General features: G+C 49.4%; 21 non-coding genes across 21 annotated transcripts; all 21 read right to left on the bottom strand.

The window, feature by feature from the left end:
- Positions 1-469: 469 nt before the first annotated feature.
- Positions 470-542, bottom strand: trnam-cau (transfer RNA methionine (anticodon CAU)). The gene has a single exon. It is a non-coding gene; the product is annotated as a tRNA-Met (tRNA).
- Positions 543-1,738: 1,196 nt separating this feature from the next.
- On the bottom strand, positions 1,739-1,811 carry trnam-cau (transfer RNA methionine (anticodon CAU)). The gene has a single exon. It is a non-coding gene; the product is annotated as a tRNA-Met (tRNA).
- Positions 1,812-3,007: 1,196 nt separating this feature from the next.
- On the bottom strand, positions 3,008-3,080 carry trnam-cau (transfer RNA methionine (anticodon CAU)). Its single transcript has one exon. It is a non-coding gene; the product is annotated as a tRNA-Met (tRNA).
- Positions 3,081-4,278: 1,198 nt separating this feature from the next.
- Positions 4,279-4,351, bottom strand: trnam-cau (transfer RNA methionine (anticodon CAU)). The gene has a single exon. It is a non-coding gene; the product is annotated as a tRNA-Met (tRNA).
- Positions 4,352-5,547: 1,196 nt separating this feature from the next.
- trnam-cau (transfer RNA methionine (anticodon CAU)) lies at positions 5,548-5,620 on the bottom strand. The gene has a single exon. It is a non-coding gene; the product is annotated as a tRNA-Met (tRNA).
- A 1,198-nt stretch (positions 5,621-6,818) lies between these two features.
- On the bottom strand, positions 6,819-6,891 carry trnam-cau (transfer RNA methionine (anticodon CAU)). Its single transcript has one exon. It is a non-coding gene; the product is annotated as a tRNA-Met (tRNA).
- Positions 6,892-8,089: 1,198 nt separating this feature from the next.
- trnam-cau (transfer RNA methionine (anticodon CAU)) lies at positions 8,090-8,162 on the bottom strand. Its single transcript has one exon. It is a non-coding gene; the product is annotated as a tRNA-Met (tRNA).
- Positions 8,163-9,392: 1,230 nt separating this feature from the next.
- On the bottom strand, positions 9,393-9,465 carry trnam-cau (transfer RNA methionine (anticodon CAU)). Its single transcript has one exon. It is a non-coding gene; the product is annotated as a tRNA-Met (tRNA).
- A 1,198-nt stretch (positions 9,466-10,663) lies between these two features.
- trnam-cau (transfer RNA methionine (anticodon CAU)) lies at positions 10,664-10,736 on the bottom strand. Its single transcript has one exon. It is a non-coding gene; the product is annotated as a tRNA-Met (tRNA).
- Positions 10,737-11,929: 1,193 nt separating this feature from the next.
- On the bottom strand, positions 11,930-12,002 carry trnam-cau (transfer RNA methionine (anticodon CAU)). The gene has a single exon. It is a non-coding gene; the product is annotated as a tRNA-Met (tRNA).
- A 1,198-nt stretch (positions 12,003-13,200) lies between these two features.
- Positions 13,201-13,273, bottom strand: trnam-cau (transfer RNA methionine (anticodon CAU)). The gene has a single exon. It is a non-coding gene; the product is annotated as a tRNA-Met (tRNA).
- Positions 13,274-14,503: 1,230 nt separating this feature from the next.
- trnam-cau (transfer RNA methionine (anticodon CAU)) lies at positions 14,504-14,576 on the bottom strand. The gene has a single exon. It is a non-coding gene; the product is annotated as a tRNA-Met (tRNA).
- A 1,198-nt stretch (positions 14,577-15,774) lies between these two features.
- On the bottom strand, positions 15,775-15,847 carry trnam-cau (transfer RNA methionine (anticodon CAU)). Its single transcript has one exon. It is a non-coding gene; the product is annotated as a tRNA-Met (tRNA).
- Positions 15,848-17,040: 1,193 nt separating this feature from the next.
- Positions 17,041-17,113, bottom strand: trnam-cau (transfer RNA methionine (anticodon CAU)). The gene has a single exon. It is a non-coding gene; the product is annotated as a tRNA-Met (tRNA).
- Positions 17,114-18,309: 1,196 nt separating this feature from the next.
- trnam-cau (transfer RNA methionine (anticodon CAU)) lies at positions 18,310-18,382 on the bottom strand. The gene has a single exon. It is a non-coding gene; the product is annotated as a tRNA-Met (tRNA).
- A 1,198-nt stretch (positions 18,383-19,580) lies between these two features.
- On the bottom strand, positions 19,581-19,653 carry trnam-cau (transfer RNA methionine (anticodon CAU)). Its single transcript has one exon. It is a non-coding gene; the product is annotated as a tRNA-Met (tRNA).
- A 1,196-nt stretch (positions 19,654-20,849) lies between these two features.
- On the bottom strand, positions 20,850-20,922 carry trnam-cau (transfer RNA methionine (anticodon CAU)). Its single transcript has one exon. It is a non-coding gene; the product is annotated as a tRNA-Met (tRNA).
- A 1,196-nt stretch (positions 20,923-22,118) lies between these two features.
- trnam-cau (transfer RNA methionine (anticodon CAU)) lies at positions 22,119-22,191 on the bottom strand. Its single transcript has one exon. It is a non-coding gene; the product is annotated as a tRNA-Met (tRNA).
- Positions 22,192-23,389: 1,198 nt separating this feature from the next.
- On the bottom strand, positions 23,390-23,462 carry trnam-cau (transfer RNA methionine (anticodon CAU)). Its single transcript has one exon. It is a non-coding gene; the product is annotated as a tRNA-Met (tRNA).
- A 1,230-nt stretch (positions 23,463-24,692) lies between these two features.
- trnam-cau (transfer RNA methionine (anticodon CAU)) lies at positions 24,693-24,765 on the bottom strand. Its single transcript has one exon. It is a non-coding gene; the product is annotated as a tRNA-Met (tRNA).
- Positions 24,766-25,963: 1,198 nt separating this feature from the next.
- trnam-cau (transfer RNA methionine (anticodon CAU)) lies at positions 25,964-26,036 on the bottom strand. The gene has a single exon. It is a non-coding gene; the product is annotated as a tRNA-Met (tRNA).
- Between the last annotated feature and the right edge of the window lie 289 nt (positions 26,037-26,325).

Genomic DNA, 26,325 nt, shown 5'->3' with positions numbered 1-26,325 from the left:
GCGTCTTTCACCATATCCATGGCTTCCAGTCCTGCCCTTGCTCGCCTGCTATTGCTCAGTAACGTCGATCGGAGCAAAGCATTGAAAGTGTTCAGGGAGCAGGCCAACCTGAAGCAAGAGATTTCTGCTGGTCGTGGAACAGCGAGGAGGCAAGTGATAAGGGGCTAGTCAGATGCAAACTGGGAGCTAATGCCAGACATCAATGGGGAATTAGCTCAAATGGTAGAGCGCTTGCTTTGCATGTGAGAGTTAGCGGGATCAATACCTGCATTCACCACTATTCTTTTGGCTCGGGTCATTGTTCAGAAACAAGAGTTGTGTCAGGTGTGGTGTGAGCCCATCTGCTTCTGAAGGTCACCGCAGGCTGAGGGACATCAAATCCTTTGATGTGCTATCGCAGCAAAACTTCCTGATTTTTGCATGAATGCAGCTGAAATGAAAGAAGGAAAAAAGTCGATGCAAGTATTAATGCCTTCTCTGAGGATTGAACTCAGGACCTTCAGATTATGAGACTGACACGCTGCCTACTGCGCTAAGAAGGCACTTGCCTAGTTAGTAACTGAAGAGTGTGACCAACTATGTTCGCTTACGTGGCATTCAAAGCCAGAATGCAAAGATTGCCAAAATGCTCGAGCCAGGTAGGAGCCGAACATGCAATCTTCTAATCCGTAGTCAGATGCGTGATCCATTGCGCCGCTGGCCCAGGCTGTGAAAAATAGCTGCGACATCAGCAAGTACACAGGACGAGCAGCATTAAAAGGCATGCGGCAGACAATCAGCAAAGATAGGCACCTCTGCCGCTTCCCTTCGATTGACAGGTGGGGAGCGGAGCAGTGCAGTAGAAAACAAAGCAAAGCAAAGTCGTCCTTAGGTGGTTGGTTGCACTCCGGCTTGAAGCAGTGAGCATTCTTTTGAAGTAAGTATGTGTGTGGTAAGTCGCAATTCGCTGAAGGCAGAGTTCTTAATATGATGAGCAGTTTACAGCTGAACATGTTGCAGCTGAGGCACAGGACAGTGCCTTCACCGTTTTGCTTGAACACTTGCATGTGTGTGTCAGCAGGGAGTGCCTTTGAGCAGCAATGCATGTAAAGAGCCAGCATTTTCTATCAGGCAAAGCCTCAGGCAATTGCACTTTCTTTCAGGCAAAGCCTCAGGCAATAGAAGTCATTTGTCCATCAGTCAGACAGGGCTCTCGCCTGCTCCCTCACGCTCGTGGCGGCTGCGACGTTGCGCTCAACTCGCTTCCCTTGCGCAGGCTCGAGCTCTTCTCGGCGTCTTTCACCATATCCATGGCTTCCAGTCCTGCCCTTGCTCGCCTGCTATTGCTCAGTAACGTCGATCGGAGCAAAGCATTGAAAGTGTTCAGGGAGCAGGCCAACCTGAAGCAAGAGATTTCTGCTGGTCGTGGAACAGCGAGGAGGCAAGTGATAAGGGGCTAGTCAGATGCAAACTGGGAGCTAATGCCAGACATCAATGGGGAATTAGCTCAAAATAAAGCGCTTGCTTTGCATGTGAGAGTTAGCGGGATCAATACCTGCATTCACCACTATTCTTTTGGCTCGGGTAATTGTTCAGAAACAAGAGTTGTGTCAGGTGTGGTGTGAGCCCATCTGCTTCTGAAGGTCACCGCAGGCTGAGGGACATCAAATCCTTTGATGTGCTATCGCAGCAAAACTTCCTGATTTTTGCATGAATGCAGCTGAAATGAAAGAAGGAAAAAAGTCGATGCAAGTATTAATGCCTTCTCTGAGGATTGAACTCAGGACCTTCAGATTATGAGACTGACACGCTGCCTACTGCGCTAAGAAGGCACTTGCCTGGTTAGTAACTGAAGAGTGTGACCAACTATGTTCGCTTACGTGGCATTCAAAGCCAGAATGCAAAGATTGCCAAAATGCTCGAGCCAGGTAGGAGCCGAACATGCAATCTTCTAATCCGTAGTCAGATGCGTGATCCATTGCGCCGCTGGCCCAGGCTGTGAAAAATAGCTGCGACATCAGCAAGTACACAGGACGAGCAGCATTAAAAGGCATGCGGCAGACAATCAGCAAAGATAGGCACCTCTGCCGCTTCCCTTCGATTGACAGGTGGGGAGCGGAGCAGTGCAGTAGAAAACAAAGCAAAGCAAAGTCGTCCTTAGGTGGTTGGTTGCACTCCGGCTTGAAGCAGTGAGCATTCTTTTGAAGTAAGTATGTGTGTGGTAAGTCGCAATTCGCTGAAGGCAGAGTTCTTAATATGATGAGCAGTTTACAGCTGAACATGTTACAGCTGAGGCACAGGACAGTGCCTTCACCGTTTTGCTTGAACACTTGCATGTGTGTGTCAGCAGGGAGTGCCTTTGAGCAGCAATGCATGTAAAGAGCCAGCATTTTCTTTCAGGCAAAGCCTCAGGCAATTGCACTTTCTTTCAGGCAAAGCCTCAGGCAATAGAAGTCATTTGTCCATCAGTCAGACAGGGCTCTCGCCTGCTCCCTCACGCTCGTGGCGGCTGCGACGTTGCGCTCAACTCGCTTCCCTTGCGCAGGCTCGAGCTCTTCTCGGCGTCTTTCACCATATCCATGGCTTCCAGTCCTGCCCTTGCTCGCCTGCTATTGCTCAGTAACGTCGATCGGAGCAAAGCATTGAAAGTGTTCAGGGAGCAGGCCAACCTGAAGCAAGAGATTTCTGCTGGTCGTGGAACAGCGAGGAGGCAAGTGATAAGGGGCTAGTCAGATGCAAACTGGGAGCTAATGCCAGACATCAATGGGGAATTAGCTCAAAATAAAGCGCTTGCTTTGCATGTGAGAGTTAGCGGGATCAATACCTGCATTCACCACTATTCTTTTGGCTCGGGTAATTGTTCAGAAACAAGAGTTGTGTCAGGTGTGGTGTGAGCCCATCTGCTTCTGAAGGTCACCGCAGGCTGAGGGACATCAAATCCTTTGATGTGCTATCGCAGCAAAACTTCCTGATTTTTGCATGAATGCAGCTGAAATGAAAGAAGGAAAAAAGTCGATGCAAGTATTAACGCCTTCTCTGAGGATTGAACTCAGGACCTTCAGATTATGAGACTGACACGCTGCCTACTGCGCTAAGAAGGCACTTGCCTGGTTAGTAACTGAAGAGTGTGACCAACTATGTTCGCTTACGTGGCATTCAAAGCCAGAATGCAAAGATTGCCAAAATGCTCGAGCCAGGTAGGAGCCGAACATGCAATCTTCTAATCCGTAGTCAGATGCGTGATCCATTGCGCCGCTGGCCCAGGCTGTGAAAAATAGCTGCGACATCAGCAAGTACACAGGACGAGCAGCATTAAAAGGCATGCGGCAGACAATCAGCAAAGATAGGCACCTCTGCCGCTTCCCTTCGATTGACAGGTGGGGAGCGGAGCAGTGCAGTAGAAAACAAAGCAAAGCAAAGTCGTCCTTAGGTGGTTGGTTGCACTCCGGCTTGAAGCAATGAGCATTCTTTTGAAGTAAGTATGTGTGTGGTAAGTCGCAATTCGCTGAAGGCAGAGTTCTTAATATGATGAGCAGTTTACAGCTGAACATGTTACAGCTGAGGCACAGGACAGTGCCTTCACCGTTTTGCTTGAACACTTGCATGTGTGTGTCAGCAGGGAGTGCCTTTGAGCAGCAATGCATGTAAAGAGCCAGCATTTTCTATCAGGCAAAGCCTCAGGCAATTGCACTTTCTTTCAGGCAAAGCCTCAGGCAATAGAAGTCATTTGTCCATCAGTCAGACAGGGCTCTCGCCTGCTCCCTCACGCTCGTGGCGGCTGCGACGTTGCGCTCAACTCGCTTCCCTTGCGCAGGCTCGAGCTCTTCTCGGCGTCTTTCACCATATCCATGGCTTCCAGTCCTGCCCTTGCTCGCCTGCTATTGCTCAGTAACGTCGATTGGAGCAAAGCATTGAAAGTGTTCAGGGAGCAGGCCAACCTGAAGCAAGAGATTTCTGCTGGTCGTGGAACAGCGAGGAGGCAAGTGATAAGGGGCTAGTCAGATGCAAACTGGGAGCTAATGCCAGACATCAATGGGGAATTAGCTCAAATGGTAGAGCGCTTGCTTTGCATGTGAGAGTTAGCGGGATCAATACCTGCATTCACCACTATTCTTTTGGCTCGGGTAATTGTTCAGAAACAAGAGTTGTGTCAGGTGTGGTGTGAGCCCATCTGCTTCTGAAGGTCACCGCAGGCTGAGGGACATCAAATCCTTTGATGTGCTATCGCAGCAAAACTTCCTGATTTTTGCATGAATGCAGCTGAAATGAAAGAAGGAGAAAAGTCTATGCAAGTATTAATGCCTTCTCTGAGGATTGAACTCAGGACCTTCAGATTATGAGACTGACGCACTGCCTACTGCGCTAAGAAGGCACTTGCCTGGTTAGTAACTGAAGAGTGTGACCAACTATGTTCGCTTACGTGGCATTCAAAGCCAGAATGCAAAGATTGCCATAATGCTCGAGCCAGGTAGGAGCCGAACATGCAATCTTCTAATCCGTAGTCAGATGCGTTATCCATTGCGCCACTGGCCCAGGCTGTGAAAAATAGCTGCGACATCAGCAAGTACACAGGACGAGCAGCATTAAAAGGCATGCGGCAGACAATCAGCAAAGATAGGCACCTCTGCCGCTTCCCTTCGATTGACAGGTGGGGAGCGGAGCAGTGCAGTAGAAAACAAAGCAAAGCAAAGTCGTCCTTAGGTGGTTGGTTGCACTCCGGCTTGAAGCAGTGAGCATTCTTTTGAAGTAAGTATGTGTGTGGTAAGTCGCAATTCGCTGAAGGCAGAGTTCTTAATATGATGAGCAGTTTACAGCTGAACATGTTACAGCTGAGGCACAGGACAGTGCCTTCACCGTTTTGCTTGAACACTTGCATGTGTGTGTCAGCAGGGAGTGCCTTTGAGCAGCAATGCATGTAAAGAGCCAGCATTTTCTTTCAGGCAAAGCCTCAGGCAATTGCACTTTCTTTCAGGCAAAGCCTCAGGCAATAGAAGTCATTTGTCCATCAGTCAGACAGGGCTCTCGCCTGCTCCCTCACGCTCGTGGCGGCTGCGACGTTGCGCTCAACTCGCTTCCCTTGCGCAGGCTCGAGCTCTTCTCGGCGTCTTTCACCATATCCATGGCTTCCAGTCCTGCCCTTGCTCGCCTGCTATTGCTCAGTAACGTCGATCGGAGCAAAGCATTGAAAGTGTTCAGGGAGCAGGCCAACCTGAAGCAAGAGATTTCTGCTGGTCGTGGAACAGCGAGGAGGCAAGTGATAAGGGGCTAGTCAGATGCAAACTGGGAGCTAATGCCAGACATCAATGGGGAATTAGCTCAAAATAAAGCGCTTGCTTTGCATGTGAGAGTTAGCGGGATCAATACCTGCATTCACCACTATTCTTTTGGCTCGGGTAATTGTTCAGAAACAAGAGTTGTGTCAGGTGTGGTGTGAGCCCATCTGCTTCTGAAGGTCACCGCAGGCTGAGGGACATCAAATCCTTTGATGTGCTATCGCAGCAAAACTTCCTGATTTTTGCATGAATGCAGCTGAAATGAAAGAAGGAAAAAAGTCGATGCAAGTATTAACGCCTTCTCTGAGGATTGAACTCAGGACCTTCAGATTATGAGACTGACACGCTGCCTACTGCGCTAAGAAGGCACTTGCCTGGTTAGTAACTGAAGAGTGTGACCAACTATGTTCGCTTACGTGGCATTCAAAGCCAGAATGCAAAGATTGCCAAAATGCTCGAGCCAGGTAGGAGCCGAACATGCAATCTTCTAATCCGTAGTCAGATGCGTGATCCATTGCGCCGCTGGCCCAGGCTGTGAAAAATAGCTGCGACATCAGCAAGTACACAGGACGAGCAGCATTAAAAGGCATGCGGCAGACAATCAGCAAAGATAGGCACCTCTGCCGCTTCCCTTCGATTGACAGGTGGGGAGCGGAGCAGTGCAGTAGAAAACAAAGCAAAGCAAAGTCGTCCTTAGGTGGTTGGTTGCACTCCGGCTTGAAGCAATGAGCATTCTTTTGAAGTAAGTATGTGTGTGGTAAGTCGCAATTCGCTGAAGGCAGAGTTCTTAATATGATGAGCAGTTTACAGCTGAACATGTTACAGCTGAGGCACAGGACAGTGCCTTCACCGTTTTGCTTGAACACTTGCATGTGTGTGTCAGCAGGGAGTGCCTTTGAGCAGCAATGCATGTAAAGAGCCAGCATTTTCTATCAGGCAAAGCCTCAGGCAATTGCACTTTCTTTCAGGCAAAGCCTCAGGCAATAGAAGTCATTTGTCCATCAGTCAGACAGGGCTCTCGCCTGCTCCCTCACGCTCGTGGCGGCTGCGACGTTGCGCTCAACTCGCTTCCCTTGCGCAGGCTCGAGCTCTTCTCGGCGTCTTTCACCATATCCATGGCTTCCAGTCCTGCCCTTGCTCGCCTGCTATTGCTCAGTAACGTCGATTGGAGCAAAGCATTGAAAGTGTTCAGGGAGCAGGCCAACCTGAAGCAAGAGATTTCTGCTGGTCGTGGAACAGCGAGGAGGCAAGTGATAAGGGGCTAGTCAGATGCAAACTGGGAGCTAATGCCAGACATCAATGGGGAATTAGCTCAAATGGTAGAGCGCTTGCTTTGCATGTGAGAGTTAGCGGGATCAATACCTGCATTCACCACTATTCTTTTGGCTCGGGTAATTGTTCAGAAACAAGAGTTGTGTCAGGTGTGGTGTGAGCCCATCTGCTTCTGAAGGTCACCGCAGGCTGAGGGACATCAAATCCTTTGATGTGCTATCGCAGCAAAACTTCCTGATTTTTGCATGAATGCAGCTGAAATGAAAGAAGGAGAAAAGTCTATGCAAGTATTAATGCCTTCTCTGAGGATTGAACTCAGGACCTTCAGATTATGAGACTGACGCACTGCCTACTGCGCTAAGAAGGCACTTGCCTGGTTAGTAACTGAAGAGTGTGACCAACTATGTTCGCTTACGTGGCATTCAAAGCCAGAATGCAAAGATTGCCATAATGCTCGAGCCAGGTAGGAGCCGAACATGCAATCTTCTAATCCGTAGTCAGATGCGTTATCCATTGCGCCACTGGCCCAGGCTGTGAAAAATAGCTGCGACATCAGCAAGTACACAGGACGAGCAGCATTAAAAGGCATGCGGCAGACAATCAGCAAAGATAGGCACCTCTGCCGCTTCCCTTCGATTGACAGGTGGGGAGCGGAGCAGTGCAGTAGAAAACAAAGCAAAGCAAAGTCGTCCTTAGGTGGTTGGTTGCACTCCGGCTTGAAGCAGTGAGCATTCTTTTGAAGTAAGTATGTGTGTGGTAAGTCGCAATTCGCTGAAGGCAGAGTTCTTAATATGATGAGCAGTTTACAGCTGAACATGTTACAGCTGAGGCACAGGACAGTGCCTTCACCATTTTGCTTGAACACTTGCATGTGTGTGCCAGCAGGGAGTGCCTTTGAGCAGCAATGCATGTAAAGAGCCAGCATTTTCTATCAGGCAAAGCCTCAGGCAATTGCACTTTCTTTCAGGCAAAGCCTCAGGCAATAGAAGTCATTTGTCCATCAGTCAGACAGGGCTCTCGCCTGCTCCCTCACGCTCGTGGCGGCTGCGACGTTGCGCTCAACTCGCTTCCCTTGCGCAGGCTCGAGCTCTTCTCGGCGTCTTTCACCATATCCATGGCTTCCAGTCCTGCCCTTGCTCGCCTGCTATTGCTCAGTAACGTCGATCGGAGCAAAGCATTGAAAGTGTTCAGGGAGCAGGCCAACCTGAAGCAAGAGATTTCTGCTGGTCGTGGAACAGCGAGGAGGCAAGTGATAAGGGGCTAGTCAGATGCAAACTGGGAGCTAATGCCAGACATCAATGGGGAATTAGCTCAAATGGTAGAGCGCTTGCTTTGCATGTGAGAGTTAGCGGGATCAATACCTGCATTCACCACTATTCTTTTGGCTCGGGTAATTGTTCAGAAACAAGAGTTGTGTCAGGTGTGGTGTGAGCCCATCTGCTTCTGAAGGTCACCGCAGGCTGAGGGACATCAAATCCTTTGATGTGCTATCGCAGCAAAACTTCCTGATTTTTGCATGAATGCAGCTGAAATGAAAGAAGGAAAAAAGTCAATGCAAGTATTAATGCCTTCTCTGAGGATTGAACTCAGGACCTTCAGATTATGAGACTGACACGCTGCCTACTGCGCTAAGAAGGCACTTGCCTGGTTAGTAACTGAAGAGTGTGACCAATTATGTTCGCTTACGTGGCATTCAAAGCCAGAATGCAAAGATTGCCATAATGCTCGAGCCAGGCAGGAGCCGAACATGCAATCTTCTAATCCGTAGTCAGATGCGTTATCCATTACGCCGCTGGCCCAGGCTGTGAAAAATAGCTGCGACATCAGCAAGTACACAGGACGAGCAGCATTAAAAGGCATGCGGCAGACAATCAGCAAAGATAGGCACCTCTGCCGCTTCCCTTCGATTGACAGGTGGGGAGCGGAGCAGTGCAGTGGAAAACAAAGCAAAGCAAAGTCGTCCTTAGGTGGTTGGTTGCACTCCGGCTTGAAGCAGTGAGAATTCTTTTGAAGTAAGTATGTGTGTGGTAAGTCGCAATTCGCTGAAGGCAGAGTTCTTAATATGATGAGCAGTTTACAGCTGAACATGTTGCAGCTGAGGCACAGGACAGTGCCTTCACCGTTTTGCTTGAACACTTGCATGTGTGTGTCAGCAGGGAGTGCCTTTCAGAAGCAATGCATGTAAAGAGCCAGCATTTTCTTTCAGGCAAAGCCTCAGGCAATTGCACTTTCTTTCAGGCAAAGCCTCAGGCAATTGCACTTTCTTTCAGGCAAAGCCTCAGGCAATAGAAGTCATTTGTCCATCAGTCAGACAGGGCTCTCGCCTGCTCCCTCACGCTCGTGGCGGCTGCGACGTTGCGCTCAACTCGCTTCCCTTGCGCAGGCTCGAGCTCTTCTCGGCGTCTTTCACCATATCCATGGCTTCCAGTCCTGCCCTTGCTCGCCTGCTATTGCTCAGTAACGTCGATCGGAGCAAAGCATTGAAAGTGTTCAGGGAGCAGGCCAACCTGAAGCAAGAGATTTCTGCTGGTCGTGGAACAGCGAGGAGGCAAGTGATAAGGGGCTAGTCAGATGCAAACTGGGAGCTAATGCCAGACATCAATGGGGAATTAGCTCAAATGGTAGAGTGCTTGCTTTGCATGTGAGAGTTAGCGGGATCAATACCTGCATTCACCACTATTCTTTTGGCTCGGGTAATTGTTCAGAAACAAGAGTTGTGTCAGGTGTGGTGTGAGCCCATCTGCTTCTGAAGGTCACCGCAGGCTGAGGGACATCAAATCCTTTGATGTGCTATCGCAGCAAAACTTCCTGATTTTTGCATGAATGCAGCTGAAATGAAAGAAGGAAAAAAGTCGATGCAAGTATTAATGCCTTCTCTGAGGATTCAACTCAGGACCTTCAGATTATGAGACTGACACGCTGCCTACTGCGCTAAGAAGGCACTTGCCTGGTTAGTAACTGAAGAGTGTGACCAATTATGTTCGCTTACGTGGCATTCAAAGCCAGAATGCAAAGATTGCCATAATGCTCGAGCCAGGCAGGAGCCGAACATGCAATCTTCTAATCCGTAGTCAGATGCGTTATCCATTACGCCGCTGGCCCAGGCTGTGAAAAATAGCTGCGACATCAGCAAGTACACAGGACGAGCAGCATTAAAAGGCATGCGGCAGACAATCAGCAAAGATAGGTACCTCTGCCGCTTCCCTTCGATTGACAGGTGGGGAGCGGAGCAGTGCAGTGGAAAACAAAGCAAAGCAAAGTCGTCCTTAGGTGGTTGGTTGCACTCCGGCTTGAAGCAGTGAGAATTCTTTTGAAGTAAGTATGTGTGTGGTAAGTCGCAATTCGCTGAAGGCAGAGTTCTTAATATGATGAGCAGTTTACAGCTGAACATGTTGCAGCTGAGGCACAGGACAGTGCCTTCACCGTTTTGCTTGAACACTTGCATGTGTGTGTCAGCAGGGAGTGCCTTTGAGCAGCAATGCATGTAAAGAGCCAGCATTTTCTATCAGGCAAAGCCTCAGGCAATTGCACTTTCTTTCAGGCAAAGCCTCAGGCAATAGAAGTCATTTGTCCATCAGTCAGACAGGGCTCTCGCCTGCTCCCTCACGCTCGTGGCGGCTGCGACGTTGCGCTCAACTCGCTTCCCTTGCGCAGGCTCGAGCTCTTCTCGGCGTCTTTCACCATATCCATGGCTTCCAGTCCTGCCCTTGCTCGCCTGCTATTGCTCAGTAACGTCGATCGGAGCAAAGCATTGAAAGTGTTCAGGGAGCAGGCCAACCTGAAGCAAGAGATTTCTGCTGGTCGTGGAACAGCGAGGAGGCAAGTGATAAGGGGCTAGTCAGATGCAAACTGGGAGCTAATGCCAGACATCAATGGGGAATTAGCTCAAATGGTAGAGCGCTTGCTTTGCATGTGAGAGTTAGCGAGATCAATACCTGCATTCACCACTATTCTTTTGGCTCGGGGAATTGTTCAGAAACAAGAGTTGTGTCAGGTGTGGTGTGAGCCCATCTGCTTCTGAAGGTCACCGCAGGCTGAGGGACATCAAATCCTTTGATGTGCTCTCGCAGCAAAACTTCCTGATTTTTGCATGAATGCAGCTGAAATGAAAGAAGGAGAAAAGTCTATGCAAGTATTAATGCCTTCTCTGAGGATTGAACTCAGGACCTTCAGATTATGAGACTGACGCGCTGCCTACTGCGCTAAGAAGGCACTTGCCTGGTTAGTAACTGAAGAGTGTGACCAACTATGTTCGCTTACGTGGCATTCAAAGCCAGAATGCAAAGATTGCCAAAATGCTCGAGCCAGGTAGGAGCCGAACATGCAATCTTCTAATCCGTAGTCAGATGCGTGATCCATTGCGCCGCTGGCCCAGGCTGTGAAAAATAGCTGCGACATCAGCAAGTACACAGGACGAGCAGCATTAAAAGGCATGCGGCAGACAATCAGCAAAGATAGGCACCTCTGCCGCTTCCCTTCGATTGACAGGTGGGGAGCGGAGCAGTGCAGTAGAAAACAAAACAAAGCAAAGTCGTCCTTAGGTGCTTGGTTGCACTCCGGCTTGAAGCAGTGAGCATTCTTTTGAAGTAAGTATGTGTGTGGTAAGTCGCAATTCGCTGAAGGCAGAGTTCTTAATATGAGCAGTTTACAGCTGAACATGTTGCAGCTGAGGCACAGGACAGTGCCTTCACCGTTTTGCTTGAGCACTTGCATGTGTGTGTCAGCAGGGAGTGCCTTTGAGCAGCAATGCATGTAAAGAGCCAGCATTTTCTTTCAGGCAAAGCCTCAGGCAATTGCACTTTCTTTCAGGCAAAGCCTCAGGCAATAGAAGTCATTTGTCCATCAGTCAGACAGGGCTCTCGCCTGCTCCCTCACGCTCGTGGCGGCTGCGACGTTGCGCTCAACTCGCTTCCCTTGCGCAGGCTCGAGCTCTTCTCGGCGTCTTTCACCATATCCATGGCTTCCAGTCCTGCCCTTGCTCGCCTGCTATTGCTCAGTAACGTCGATCGGAGCAAAGCATTGAAAGTGTTCAGGGAGCAGGCCAACCTGAAGCAAGAGATTTCTGCTGGTCGTGGAACAGCGAGGAGGCAAGTGATAAGGGGCTAGTCAGATGCAAACTGGGAGCTAATGCCAGACATCAATGGGGAATTAGCTCAAAATAAAGCGCTTGCTTTGCATGTGAGAGTTAGCGGGATCAATACCTGCATTCACCACTATTCTTTTGGCTCGGGTAATTGTTCAGAAACAAGAGTTGTGTCAGGTGTGGTGTGAGCCCATCTGCTTCTGAAGGTCACCGCAGGCTGAGGGACATCAAATCCTTTGATGTGCTATCGCAGCAAAACTTCCTGATTTTTGCATGAATGCAGCTGAAATGAAAGAAGGAAAAAAGTCGATGCAAGTATTAATGCCTTCTCTGAGGATTGAACTCAGGACCTTCAGATTATGAGACTGACACGCTGCCTACTGCGCTAAGAAGGCACTTGCCTGGTTAGTAACTGAAGAGTGTGACCAACTATGTTCGCTTACGTGGCATTCAAAGCCAGAATGCAAAGATTGCCAAAATGCTCGAGCCAGGTAGGAGCCGAACATGCAATCTTCTAATCCGTAGTCAGATGCGTGATCCATTGCGCCGCTGGCCCAGGCTGTGAAAAATAGCTGCGACATCAGCAAGTACACAGGACGAGCAGCATTAAAAGGCATGCGGCAGACAATCAGCAAAGATAGGCACCTCTGCCGCTTCCCTTCGATTGACAGGTGGGGAGCGGAGCAGTGCAGTAGAAAACAAAGCAAAGCAAAGTCGTCCTTAGGTGGTTGGTTGCACTCCGGCTTGAAGCAATGAGCATTCTTTTGAAGTAAGTATGTGTGTGGTAAGTCGCAATTCGCTGAAGGCAGAGTTCTTAATATGATGAGCAGTTTACAGCTGAACATGTTACAGCTGAGGCACAGGACAGTGCCTTCACCATTTTGCTTGAACACTTGCATGTGTGTGCCAGCAGGGAGTGCCTTTGAGCAGCAATGCATGTAAAGAGCCAGCATTTTCTATCAGGCAAAGCCTCAGGCAATTGCACTTTCTTTCAGGCAAAGCCTCAGGCAATAGAAGTCATTTGTCCATCAGTCAGACAGGGCTCTCGCCTGCTCCCTCACGCTCGTGGCGGCTGCGACGTTGCGCTCAACTCGCTTCCCTTGCGCAGGCTCGAGCTCTTCTCGGCGTCTTTCACCATATCCATGGCTTCCAGTCCTGCCCTTGCTCGCCTGCTATTGCTCAGTAACGTCGATCGGAGCAAAGCATTGAAAGTGTTCAGGGAGCAGGCCAACCTGAAGCAAGAGATTTCTGCTGGTCGTGGAACAGCGAGGAGGCAAGTGATAAGGGGCTAGTCAGATGCAAACTGGGAGCTAATGCCAGACATCAATGGGGAATTAGCTCAAATGGTAGAGCGCTTGCTTTGCATGTGAGAGTTAGCGGGATCAATACCTGCATTCACCACTATTCTTTTGGCTCGGGTAATTGTTCAGAAACAAGAGTTGTGTCAGGTGTGGTGTGAGCCCATCTGCTTCTGAAGGTCACCGCAGGCTGAGGGACATCAAATCCTTTGATGTGCTATCGCAGCAAAACTTCCTGATTTTTGCATGAATGCAGCTGAAATGAAAGAAGGAAAAAAGTCAATGCAAGTATTAATGCCTTCTCTGAGGATTGAACTCAGGACCTTCAGATTATGAGACTGACACGCTGCCTACTGCGCTAAGAAGGCACTTGCCTGGTTAGTAACTGAAGAGTGTGACCAATTATGTTCGCTTACGTGGCATTCAAAGCCAGAATGCAAAGATTGCCATAATGCTCGAGCCAGGCAGGAGCCGAACATGCAATCTTCTAATCCGTAGTCAGATGCGTTATCCATTACGCCGCTGGCCCAGGCTGTGAAAAATAGCTGCGACATCAGCAAGTACACAGGACGAGCAGCATTAAAAGGCATGCGGCAGACAATCAGCAAAGATAGGCACCTCTGCCGCTTCCCTTCGATTGACAGGTGGGGAGCGGAGCAGTGCAGTGGAAAACAAAGCAAAGCAAAGTCGTCCTTAGGTGGTTGGTTGCACTCCGGCTTGAAGCAGTGAGAATTCTTTTGAAGTAAGTATGTGTGTGGTAAGTCGCAATTCGCTGAAGGCAGAGTTCTTAATATGATGAGCAGTTTACAGCTGAACATGTTGCAGCTGAGGCACAGGACAGTGCCTTCACCGTTTTGCTTGAACACTTGCATGTGTGTGTCAGCAGGGAGTGCCTTTCAGAAGCAATGCATGTAAAGAGCCAGCATTTTCTTTCAGGCAAAGCCTCAGGCAATTGCACTTTCTTTCAGGCAAAGCCTCAGGCAATTGCACTTTCTTTCAGGCAAAGCCTCAGGCAATAGAAGTCATTTGTCCATCAGTCAGACAGGGCTCTCGCCTGCTCCCTCACGCTCGTGGCGGCTGCGACGTTGCGCTCAACTCGCTTCCCTTGCGCAGGCTCGAGCTCTTCTCGGCGTCTTTCACCATATCCATGGCTTCCAGTCCTGCCCTTGCTCGCCTGCTATTGCTCAGTAACGTCGATCGGAGCAAAGCATTGAAAGTGTTCAGGGAGCAGGCCAACCTGAAGCAAGAGATTTCTGCTGGTCGTGGAACAGCGAGGAGGCAAGTGATAAGGGGCTAGTCAGATGCAAACTGGGAGCTAATGCCAGACATCAATGGGGAATTAGCTCAAATGGTAGAGTGCTTGCTTTGCATGTGAGAGTTAGCGGGATCAATACCTGCATTCACCACTATTCTTTTGGCTCGGGTAATTGTTCAGAAACAAGAGTTGTGTCAGGTGTGGTGTGAGCCCATCTGCTTCTGAAGGTCACCGCAGGCTGAGGGACATCAAATCCTTTGATGTGCTATCGCAGCAAAACTTCCTGATTTTTGCATGAATGCAGCTGAAATGAAAGAAGGAAAAAAGTCGATGCAAGTATTAATGCCTTCTCTGAGGATTCAACTCAGGACCTTCAGATTATGAGACTGACACGCTGCCTACTGCGCTAAGAAGGCACTTGCCTGGTTAGTAACTGAAGAGTGTGACCAATTATGTTCGCTTACGTGGCATTCAAAGCCAGAATGCAAAGATTGCCATAATGCTCGAGCCAGGCAGGAGCCGAACATGCAATCTTCTAATCCGTAGTCAGATGCGTTATCCATTACGCCGCTGGCCCAGGCTGTGAAAAATAGCTGCGACATCAGCAAGTACACAGGACGAGCAGCATTAAAAGGCATGCGGCAGACAATCAGCAAAGATAGGTACCTCTGCCGCTTCCCTTCGATTGACAGGTGGGGAGCGGAGCAGTGCAGTGGAAAACAAAGCAAAGCAAAGTCGTCCTTAGGTGGTTGGTTGCACTCCGGCTTGAAGCAGTGAGAATTCTTTTGAAGTAAGTATGTGTGTGGTAAGTCGCAATTCGCTGAAGGCAGAGTTCTTAATATGATGAGCAGTTTACAGCTGAACATGTTGCAGCTGAGGCACAGGACAGTGCCTTCACCGTTTTGCTTGAACACTTGCATGTGTGTGTCAGCAGGGAGTGCCTTTGAGCAGCAATGCATGTAAAGAGCCAGCATTTTCTATCAGGCAAAGCCTCAGGCAATTGCACTTTCTTTCAGGCAAAGCCTCAGGCAATAGAAGTCATTTGTCCATCAGTCAGACAGGGCTCTCGCCTGCTCCCTCACGCTCGTGGCGGCTGCGACGTTGCGCTCAACTCGCTTCCCTTGCGCAGGCTCGAGCTCTTCTCGGCGTCTTTCACCATATCCATGGCTTCCAGTCCTGCCCTTGCTCGCCTGCTATTGCTCAGTAACGTCGATCGGAGCAAAGCATTGAAAGTGTTCAGGGAGCAGGCCAACCTGAAGCAAGAGATTTCTGCTGGTCGTGGAACAGCGAGGAGGCAAGTGATAAGGGGCTAGTCAGATGCAAACTGGGAGCTAATGCCAGACATCAATGGGGAATTAGCTCAAATGGTAGAGCGCTTGCTTTGCATGTGAGAGTTAGCGAGATCAATACCTGCATTCACCACTATTCTTTTGGCTCGGGGAATTGTTCAGAAACAAGAGTTGTGTCAGGTGTGGTGTGAGCCCATCTGCTTCTGAAGGTCACCGCAGGCTGAGGGACATCAAATCCTTTGATGTGCTCTCGCAGCAAAACTTCCTGATTTTTGCATGAATGCAGCTGAAATGAAAGAAGGAGAAAAGTCTATGCAAGTATTAATGCCTTCTCTGAGGATTGAACTCAGGACCTTCAGATTATGAGACTGACGCGCTGCCTACTGCGCTAAGAAGGCACTTGCCTGGTTAGTAACTGAAGAGTGTGACCAACTATGTTCGCTTACGTGGCATTCAAAGCCAGAATGCAAAGATTGCCAAAATGCTCGAGCCAGGTAGGAGCCGAACATGCAATCTTCTAATCCGTAGTCAGATGCGTGATCCATTGCGCCGCTGGCCCAGGCTGTGAAAAATAGCTGCGACATCAGCAAGTACACAGGACGAGCAGCATTAAAAGGCATGCGGCAGACAATCAGCAAAGATAGGCACCTCTGCCGCTTCCCTTCGATTGACAGGTGGGGAGCGGAGCAGTGCAGTAGAAAACAAAACAAAGCAAAGTCGTCCTTAGGTGCTTGGTTGCACTCCGGCTTGAAGCAGTGAGCATTCTTTTGAAGTAAGTATGTGTGTGGTAAGTCGCAATTCGCTGAAGGCAGAGTTCTTAATATGAGCAGTTTACAGCTGAACATGTTGCAGCTGAGGCACAGGACAGTGCCTTCACCGTTTTGCTTGAGCACTTGCATGTGTGTGTCAGCAGGGAGTGCCTTTGAGCAGCAATGCATGTAAAGAGCCAGCATTTTCTTTCAGGCAAAGCCTCAGGCAATTGCACTTTCTTTCAGGCAAAGCCTCAGGCAATAGAAGTCATTTGTCCATCAGTCAGACAGGGCTCTCGCCTGCTCCCTCACGCTCGTGGCGGCTGCGACGTTGCGCTCAACTCGCTTCCCTTGCGCAGGCTCGAGCTCTTCTCGGCGTCTTTCACCATATCCATGGCTTCCAGTCCTGCCCTTGCTCGCCTGCTATTGCTCAGTAACGTCGATCGGAGCAAAGCATTGAAAGTGTTCAGGGAGCAGGCCAACCTGAAGCAAGAGATTTCTGCTGGTCGTGGAACAGCGAGGAGGCAAGTGATAAGGGGCTAGTCAGATGCAAACTGGGAGCTAATGCCAGACATCAATGGGGAATTAGCTCAAAATAAAGCGCTTGCTTTGCATGTGAGAGTTAGCGGGATCAATACCTGCATTCACCACTATTCTTTTGGCTCGGGTAATTGTTCAGAAACAAGAGTTGTGTCAGGTGTGGTGTGAGCCCATCTGCTTCTGAAGGTCACCGCAGGCTGAGGGACATCAAATCCTTTGATGTGCTATCGCAGCAAAACTTCCTGATTTTTGCATGAATGCAGCTGAAATGAAAGAAGGAAAAAAGTCGATGCAAGTATTAATGCCTTCTCTGAGGATTGAACTCAGGACCTTCAGATTATGAGACTGACACGCTGCCTACTGCGCTAAGAAGGCACTTGCCTGGTTAGTAACTGAAGAGTGTGACCAACTATGTTCGCTTACGTGGCATTCAAAGCCAGAATGCAAAGATTGCCAAAATGCTCGAGCCAGGTAGGAGCCGAACATGCAATCTTCTAATCCGTAGTCAGATGCGTGATCCATTGCGCCGCTGGCCCAGGCTGTGAAAAATAGCTGCGACATCAGCAAGTACACAGGACGAGCAGCATTAAAAGGCATGCGGCAGACAATCAGCAAAGATAGGCACCTCTGCCGCTTCCCTTCGATTGACAGGTGGGGAGCGGAGCAGTGCAGTAGAAAACAAAGCAAAGCAAAGTCGTCCTTAGGTGGTTGGTTGCACTCCGGCTTGAAGCAGTGAGCATTCTTTTGAAGTAAGTATGTGTGTGGTAAGTCGCAATTCGCTGAAGGCAGAGTTCTTAATATGATGAGCAGTTTACAGCTGAACATGTTACAGCTGAGGCACAGGACAGTGCCTTCACCGTTTTGCTTGAACACTTGCATGTGTGTGTCAGCAGGGAGTGCCTTTGAGCAGCAATGCATGTAAAGAGCCAGCATTTTCTTTCAGGCAAAGCCTCAGGCAATTGCACTTTCTTTCAGGCAAAGCCTCAGGCAATAGAAGTCATTTGTCCATCAGTCAGACAGGGCTCTCGCCTGCTCCCTCACGCTCGTGGCGGCTGCGACGTTGCGCTCAACTCGCTTCCCTTGCGCAGGCTCGAGCTCTTCTCGGCGTCTTTCACCATATCCATGGCTTCCAGTCCTGCCCTTGCTCGCCTGCTATTGCTCAGTAACGTCGATCGGAGCAAAGCATTGAAAGTGTTCAGGGAGCAGGCCAACCTGAAGCAAGAGATTTCTGCTGGTCGTGGAACAGCGAGGAGGCAAGTGATAAGGGGCTAGTCAGATGCAAACTGGGAGCTAATGCCAGACATCAATGGGGAATTAGCTCAAAATAAAGCGCTTGCTTTGCATGTGAGAGTTAGCGGGATCAATACCTGCATTCACCACTATTCTTTTGGCTCGGGTAATTGTTCAGAAACAAGAGTTGTGTCAGGTGTGGTGTGAGCCCATCTGCTTCTGAAGGTCACCGCAGGCTGAGGGACATCAAATCCTTTGATGTGCTATCGCAGCAAAACTTCCTGATTTTTGCATGAATGCAGCTGAAATGAAAGAAGGAAAAAAGTCGATGCAAGTATTAATGCCTTCTCTGAGGATTGAACTCAGGACCTTCAGATTATGAGACTGACACGCTGCCTACTGCGCTAAGAAGGCACTTGCCTGGTTAGTAACTGAAGAGTGTGACCAACTATGTTCGCTTACGTGGCATTCAAAGCCAGAATGCAAAGATTGCCAAAATGCTCGAGCCAGGTAGGAGCCGAACATGCAATCTTCTAATCCGTAGTCAGATGCGTGATCCATTGCGCCGCTGGCCCAGGCTGTGAAAAATAGCTGCGACATCAGCAAGTACACAGGACGAGCAGCATTAAAAGGCATGCGGCAGACAATCAGCAAAGATAGGCACCTCTGCCGCTTCCCTTCGATTGACAGGTGGGGAGCGGAGCAGTGCAGTAGAAAACAAAGCAAAGCAAAGTCGTCCTTAGGTGGTTGGTTGCACTCCGGCTTGAAGCAGTGAGCATTCTTTTGAAGTAAGTATGTGTGTGGTAAGTCGCAATTCGCTGAAGGCAGAGTTCTTAATATGATGAGCAGTTTACAGCTGAACATGTTACAGCTGAGGCACAGGACAGTGCCTTCACCGTTTTGCTTGAACACTTGCATGTGTGTGTCAGCAGGGAGTGCCTTTGAGCAGCAATGCATGTAAAGAGCCAGCATTTTCTTTCAGGCAAAGCCTCAGGCAATTGCACTTTCTTTCAGGCAAAGCCTCAGGCAATAGAAGTCATTTGTCCATCAGTCAGACAGGGCTCTCGCCTGCTCCCTCACGCTCGTGGCGGCTGCGACGTTGCGCTCAACTCGCTTCCCTTGCGCAGGCTCGAGCTCTTCTCGGCGTCTTTCACCATATCCATGGCTTCCAGTCCTGCCCTTGCTCGCCTGCTATTGCTCAGTAACGTCGATCGGAGCAAAGCATTGAAAGTGTTCAGGGAGCAGGCCAACCTGAAGCAAGAGATTTCTGCTGGTCGTGGAACAGCGAGGAGGCAAGTGATAAGGGGCTAGTCAGATGCAAACTGGGAGCTAATGCCAGACATCAATGGGGAATTAGCTCAAATGGTAGAGCGCTTGCTTTGCATGTGAGAGTTAGCGGGATCAATACCTGCATTCACCACTATTCTTTTGGCTCGGGTCATTGTTCAGAAACAAGAGTTGTGTCAGGTGTGGTGTGAGCCCATCTGCTTCTGAAGGTCACCGCAGGCTGAGGGACATCAAATCCTTTGATGTGCTATCGCAGCAAAACTTCCTGATTTTTGCATGAATGCAGCTGAAATGAAAGAAGGAAAAAAGTCGATGCAAGTATTAATGCCTTCTCTGAGGATTGAACTCAGGACCTTCAGATTATGAGACTGACACGCTGCCTACTGCGCTAAGAAGGCACTTGCCTAGTTAGTAACTGAAGAGTGTGACCAACTATGTTCGCTTACGTGGCATTCAAAGCCAGAATGCAAAGATTGCCAAAATGCTCGAGCCAGGTAGGAGCCGAACATGCAATCTTCTAATCCGTAGTCAGATGCGTGATCCATTGCGCCGCTGGCCCAGGCTGTGAAAAATAGCTGCGACATCAGCAAGTACACAGGACGAGCAGCATTAAAAGGCATGCGGCAGACAATCAGCAAAGATAGGCACCTCTGCCGCTTCCCTTCGATTGACAGGTGGGGAGCGGAGCAGTGCAGTAGAAAACAAAGCAAAGCAAAGTCGTCCTTAGGTGGTTGGTTGCACTCCGGCTTGAAGCAGTGAGCATTCTTTTGAAGTAAGTATGTGTGTGGTAAGTCGCAATTCGCTGAAGGCAGAGTTCTTAATATGATGAGCAGTTTACAGCTGAACATGTTGCAGCTGAGGCACAGGACAGTGCCTTCACCGTTTTGCTTGAACACTTGCATGTGTGTGTCAGCAGGGAGTGCCTTTGAGCAGCAATGCATGTAAAGAGCCAGCATTTTCTATCAGGCAAAGCCTCAGGCAATTGCACTTTCTTTCAGGCAAAGCCTCAGGCAATAGAAGTCATTTGTCCATCAGTCAGACAGGGCTCTCGCCTGCTCCCTCACGCTCGTGGCGGCTGCGACGTTGCGCTCAACTCGCTTCCCTTGCGCAGGCTCGAGCTCTTCTCGGCGTCTTTCACCATATCCATGGCTTCCAGTCCTGCCCTTGCTCGCCTGCTATTGCTCAGTAACGTCGATCGGAGCAAAGCATTGAAAGTGTTCAGGGAGCAGGCCAACCTGAAGCAAGAGATTTCTGCTGGTCGTGGAACAGCGAGGAGGCAAGTGATAAGGGGCTAGTCAGATGCAAACTGGGAGCTAATGCCAGACATCAATGGGGAATTAGCTCAAAATAAAGCGCTTGCTTTGCATGTGAGAGTTAGCGGGATCAATACCTGCATTCACCACTATTCTTTTGGCTCGGGTAATTGTTCAGAAACAAGAGTTGTGTCAGGTGTGGTGTGAGCCCATCTGCTTCTGAAGGTCACCGCAGGCTGAGGGACATCAAATCCTTTGATGTGCTATCGCAGCAAAACTTCCTGATTTTTGCATGAATGCAGCTGAAATGAAAGAAGGAAAAAAGTCGATGCAAGTATTAACGCCTTCTCTGAGGATTGAACTCAGGACCTTCAGATTATGAGACTGACACGCTGCCTACTGCGCTAAGAAGGCACTTGCCTGGTTAGTAACTGAAGAGTGTGACCAACTATGTTCGCTTACGTGGCATTCAAAGCCAGAATGCAAAGATTGCCAAAATGCTCGAGCCAGGTAGGAGCCGAACATGCAATCTTCTAATCCGTAGTCAGATGCGTGATCCATTGCGCCGCTGGCCCAGGCTGTGAAAAATAGCTGCGACATCAGCAAGTACACAGGACGAGCAGCATTAAAAGGCATGCGGCAGACAATCAGCAAAGATAGGCACCTCTGCCGCTTCCCTTCGATTGACAGGTGGGGAGCGGAGCAGTGCAGTAGAAAACAAAGCAAAGCAAAGTCGTCCTTAGGTGGTTGGTTGCACTCCGGCTTGAAGCAGTGAGCATTCTTTTGAAGTAAGTATGTGTGTGGTAAGTCGCAATTCGCTGAAGGCAGAGTTCTTAATATGATGAGCAGTTTACAGCTGAACATGTTGCAGCTGAGGCACAGGACAGTGCCTTCACCGTTTTGCTTGAACACTTGCATGTGTGTGTCAGCAGGGAGTGCCTTTGAGCAGCAATGCATGTAAAGAGCCAGCATTTTCTATCAGGCAAAGCCTCAGGCAATTGCACTTTCTTTCAGGCAAAGCCTCAGGCAATAGAAGTCATTTGTCCATCAGTCAGACAGGGCTCTCGCCTGCTCCCTCACGCTCGTGGCGGCTGCGACGTTGCGCTCAACTCGCTTCCCTTGCGCAGGCTCGAGCTCTTCTCGGCGTCTTTCACCATATCCATGGCTTCCAGTCCTGCCCTTGCTCGCCTGCTATTGCTCAGTAACGTCGATCGGAGCAAAGCATTGAAAGTGTTCAGGGAGCAGGCCAACCTGAAGCAAGAGATTTCTGCTGGTCGTGGAACAGCGAGGAGGCAAGTGATAAGGGGCTAGTCAGATGCAAACTGGGAGCTAATGCCAGACATCAATGGGGAATTAGCTCAAAATAAAGCGCTTGCTTTGCATGTGAGAGTTAGCGGGATCAATACCTGCATTCACCACTATACTTTTGGCTCGGGTAATTGTTCAGAAACAAGAGTTGTGTCAGGTGTGGTGTGAGCCCATCTGCTTCTGAAGGTCACCGCAGGCTGAGGGACATCAAATCCTTTGATGTGCTATCGCAGCAAAACTTCCTGATTTTTGCATGAATGCAGCTGAAATGAAAGAAGGAAAAAAGTCGATGCAAGTATTAATGTCTTCTCTGAGGATTGAACTCATGACCTTCAGATTATGAGACTGACACGCTGCCTACTGCGCTAAGAAGGCACTTGCCTGGTTAGTAACTGAAGAGTGTGACCAACTATGTTCGCTTACGTGGCATTCAAAGCCAGAATGCAAAGATTGCCAAAATGCTCGAGCCAGGTAGGAGCCGAACATGCAATCTTCTAATCCGTAGTCAGATGCGTGATCCATTGCGCCGCTGGCCCAGGCTGTGAAAAATAGCTGCGACATCAGCAAGTACACAGGACGAGCAGCATTAAAAGGCATGCGGCAGACAATCAGCAAAGATAGGCACCTCTGCCGCTTCCCTTCGATTGACAGGTGGGGAGCGGAGCAGTGCAGTAGAAAACAAAGCAAAGCAAAGTCGTCCTTAGGTGGTTGGTTGCACTCCGGCTTGAAGCAGTGAGCATTCTTTTGAAGTAAGTATGTGTGTGGTAAGTCGCAATTCGCTGAAGGCAGAGTTCTTAATATGATGAGCAGTTTACAGCTGAACATGTTGCAGCTGAGGCACAGGACAGTGCCTTCACCGTTTTGCTTGAACACTTGCATGTGTGTGTCAGCAGGGAGTGCCTTTGAGCAGCAATGCATGTAAAGAGCCAGCATTTTCTATCAGGCAAAGCCTCAGGCAATTGCACTTTCTTTCAGGCAAAGCCTCAGGCAATAGAAGTCATTTGTCCATCAGTCAGACAGGGCTCTCGCCTGCTCCCTCACGCTCGTGGCGGCTGCGACGTTGCGCTCAACTCGCTTCCCTTGCGCAGGCTCGAGCTCTTCTCGGCGTCTTTCACCATATCCATGGCTTCCAGTCCTGCCCTTGCTCGCCTGCTATTGCTCAGTAACGTCGATCGGAGCAAAGCATTGAAAGTGTTCAGGGAGCAGGCCAACCTGAAGCAAGAGATTTCTGCTGGTCGTGGAACAGCGAGGAGGCAAGTGATAAGGGGCTAGTCAGATGCAAACTGGGAGCTAATGCCAGACATCAATGGGGAATTAGCTCAAATGGTAGAGCGCTTGCTTTGCATGTGAGAGTTAGCGGGATCAATACCTGCATTCACCACTATTCTTTTGGCTCGGGTAATTGTTCAGAAACAAGAGTTGTGTCAGGTGTGGTGTGAGCCCATCTGCTTCTGAAGGTCACCGCAGGCTGAGGGACATCAAATCCTTTGATGTGCTATCGCAGCAAAACTTCCTGATTTTTGCATGAATGCAGCTGAAATGAAAGAAGGAAAAAAGTCTATGCAAGTATTAATGCCTTCTCTGAGGATTGAACTCAGGACCTTCAGATTATGAGACTGACGCGCTGCCTACTGCGCTAAGAAGGCACTTGCCTGGTTAGTAACTGAAGAGTGTGACCAACTATGTTCGCTTACGTGGCATTCAAAGCCAGAATGCAAAGATTGCCATAATGCTCGAGCCAGGCAGGAGCCGAACATGCAATCTTCTAATCCGTAGTCAGATGCGTTATCCATTGCGCCGCTGGCCCAGGCTGTGAAAAATAGCTGCGACATCAGCAAGTACACAGGACGAGCAGCATTAAAAGGCATGCGGCAGACAATCAGCAAAGATAGGCACCTCTGCCGCTTCCCTTCGATTGACAGGTGGGGAGCGGAGCAGTGCAGTAGAAAACAAAGCAAAGCAAAGTCGTCCTTAGGTGGTTGGTTGCACTCCGGCTTGAAGCAGTGAGCATTCTTTTGAAGTAAGTATGTGTGTGGTAAGTCGCAATTCGCTGAAGGCAGAGTTCTTAATATGATGAGCAGTTTACAGCTGAACATGTTACAGCTGAGGCACAGGACAGTGCCTTCACCGTTTTGCTTGAACACTTGCATGTGTGTGTCAGCAGGGAGTGCCTTTGAGAAGCAATGCATGTAAAGAGCCAGCATTTTCTTCCAGGCAAAGCCTCAGGCAATTGCACTTTCTTTCAGGCAAAGCCTCAGGCAATTGCACTTTCTTTCAGGCAAAGCCTCAGGCAATAGAAGTCATTTGTCCATCAGTCAGACAGGGCTCTCGCCTGCTCCCTCACGCTCGTGGCGGCTGCGACGTTGCGCTCAACTCGCTTCCCTTGCGCAGGCTCGAGCTCTTCTCGGCGTCTTTCACCATATCCATGGCTTCCAGTCCTGCCCTTGCTCGCTTGCTATTGCTCAGTAACGTCGATTGGAGCAAAGCATTGAAAGTGTTCAGGGAGCAGGCCAACCTGAAGCAAGAGATTTCTGCTGGTCGTGGAACAGCGAGGAGGCAAGTGATAAGGGGCTAGTCAGATGCAAACTGGGAGCTAATGCCAGACATCAATGGGGAATTAGCTCAAATGGTAGAGCGCTTGCTTTGCATGTGAGAGTTAGTGGGATCAATACCTGCATTCACTGCTATTCTTTTGGCTCGGGTAATTGTTCAGAAACAAGAGTTGTGTCAGGTGTGGTGTGAGCCCATCGGCTTCTGAAGGTCACCGCAGGCTGAAGGACATCAAATCCTTTGATGTGCTGTCGCAGCAAAACTTTCTGATTTTTGCATGAATGCAGCTGAAATGAAAGAAGGAGAAAAGTCTATGCAAGTATTAATGCCTTCTCTGAGGATTGAACTCAGGACCTTCAGATTATGAGACTGACGCGCTGCCTACTGCGCTAAGAAGGCACTTGCCTGGTTAGTAACTGAAGAGTGTGACCAACTATGTTCGCTTACGTGGCATTCAAAGCCAGAAATCAAAGATTGCCAAAATGCTCGAGCCAGGTAGGAGCCGAACATGCAATCTTCTAATCCGTAGTCAGATGCGTTATCCATTGCGCCGCTGGCCCAGGCTGTGAAAAATAGCTGCGACATCAGCAAGTACACAGGACGAGCAGCATTAAAAGGCATGCGGCAGACAATCAGCAAAGATAGGCACCTCTGCCGCTTCCCTTCGATTGACAGGTGGGGAGCGGAGCAGTGCAGTAGAAAACAAAGCAAAGCAAAGTCGTCCTTAGGTGGTTGGTTGCACTCCGGCTTGAAGCAGTGAGCATTCTTTTGAAGTAAGTATGTGTGTGGTAAGTCGCAATTCGCTGAAGGCAGAGTTCTTAATATGATGAGCAGTTTACAGCTGAACATGTTACAGCTGAGGCACAGGACAGTGCCTTCACCGTTTTGCTTGAACACTTGCATGTGTGTGTCAGCAGGGAGTGCCTTTGAGCAGCAATGCATGTAAAGAGCCAGCATTTTCTATCAGGCAAAGCCTCAGGCAATTGCACTTTCTTTCAGGCAAAGCCTCAGGCAATAGAAGTCATTTGTCCATCAGTCAGACAGGGCTCTCGCCTGCTCCCTCACGCTCGTGGCGGCTGCGACGTTGCGCTCAACTCGCTTCCCTTGCGCAGGCTCGAGCTCTTCTCGGCGTCTTTCACCATATCCATGGCTTCCAGTCCTGCCCTTGCTCGCCTGCTATTGCTCGGTAACGTCGATTGGAGCAAAGCATTGAAAGTGTTCAGGGAGCAGGCTAACCTGAAGGAAGAGATTTCTGCTGGTCGTGGAACAGCGAGGAGGCAAGTGATAAGGGGCTAGTCAGATGCAAACTGGGAGCTAATGCCAGACATCAATGGGGAATTAGCTCAAATGGTAGAGCGCTTGCTCTGCATGTGAGAGTTAGCGGGATCAATACCTGCATTCACCACTATTCTTTTGGCTCGGGTAATTGTTCAGAAACAAGAGTTGTGTCAGGTGTGGTGTGAGCCCATCTGCTTCTGAAGGTCACCGCAGGCTGAGGGACATCAAATCCTTTGATGTGCGATCGCAGCAAAACTTCCTGATTTTTGCATGAATGCAGCTGAAATGAAAGAAGGAGAAAAGTCTATGCAAGTATTAATGCCTTCTCTGAGGATTGAACTCAGGACCTTCAGATTATGAGACTGACGCGCTGCCTACTGCGCTAAGAAGGCACTTGCCTGGTTAGTAACTGAAGAGTGTGACCAACTATGTTCGCTTCCGTGGCATTCAAAGCCAGAATGCAAAGATTGCCATAATGCTCGAGCCAGGCAGGAGCCGAACATGCAATCTTCTAATCCGTAGTCAGATGCGTTATCCATTGCGCCGCTGGCCCAGGCTGTGAAAAATAGCTGCGACATCAGCAAGTACACAGGACGAGCAGCATTAAAAGGCATGCGGCAGACAATCAGCAAAGATAGGCACCTCTGCCGCTTCCCTTCGATTGACAGGTGGGGAGCGGAG

This window comes from Pristiophorus japonicus, unplaced genomic scaffold (genome assembly GCF_044704955.1).
Source record: "Pristiophorus japonicus isolate sPriJap1 unplaced genomic scaffold, sPriJap1.hap1 HAP1_SCAFFOLD_207, whole genome shotgun sequence".
In the NCBI taxonomy this organism is placed as follows: Eukaryota; Metazoa; Chordata; class Chondrichthyes; family Pristiophoridae; genus Pristiophorus; species Pristiophorus japonicus.
Note: the sequence above shows the minus strand (reverse complement) of the source record. Positions and strands in the feature narration are given on the sequence as shown.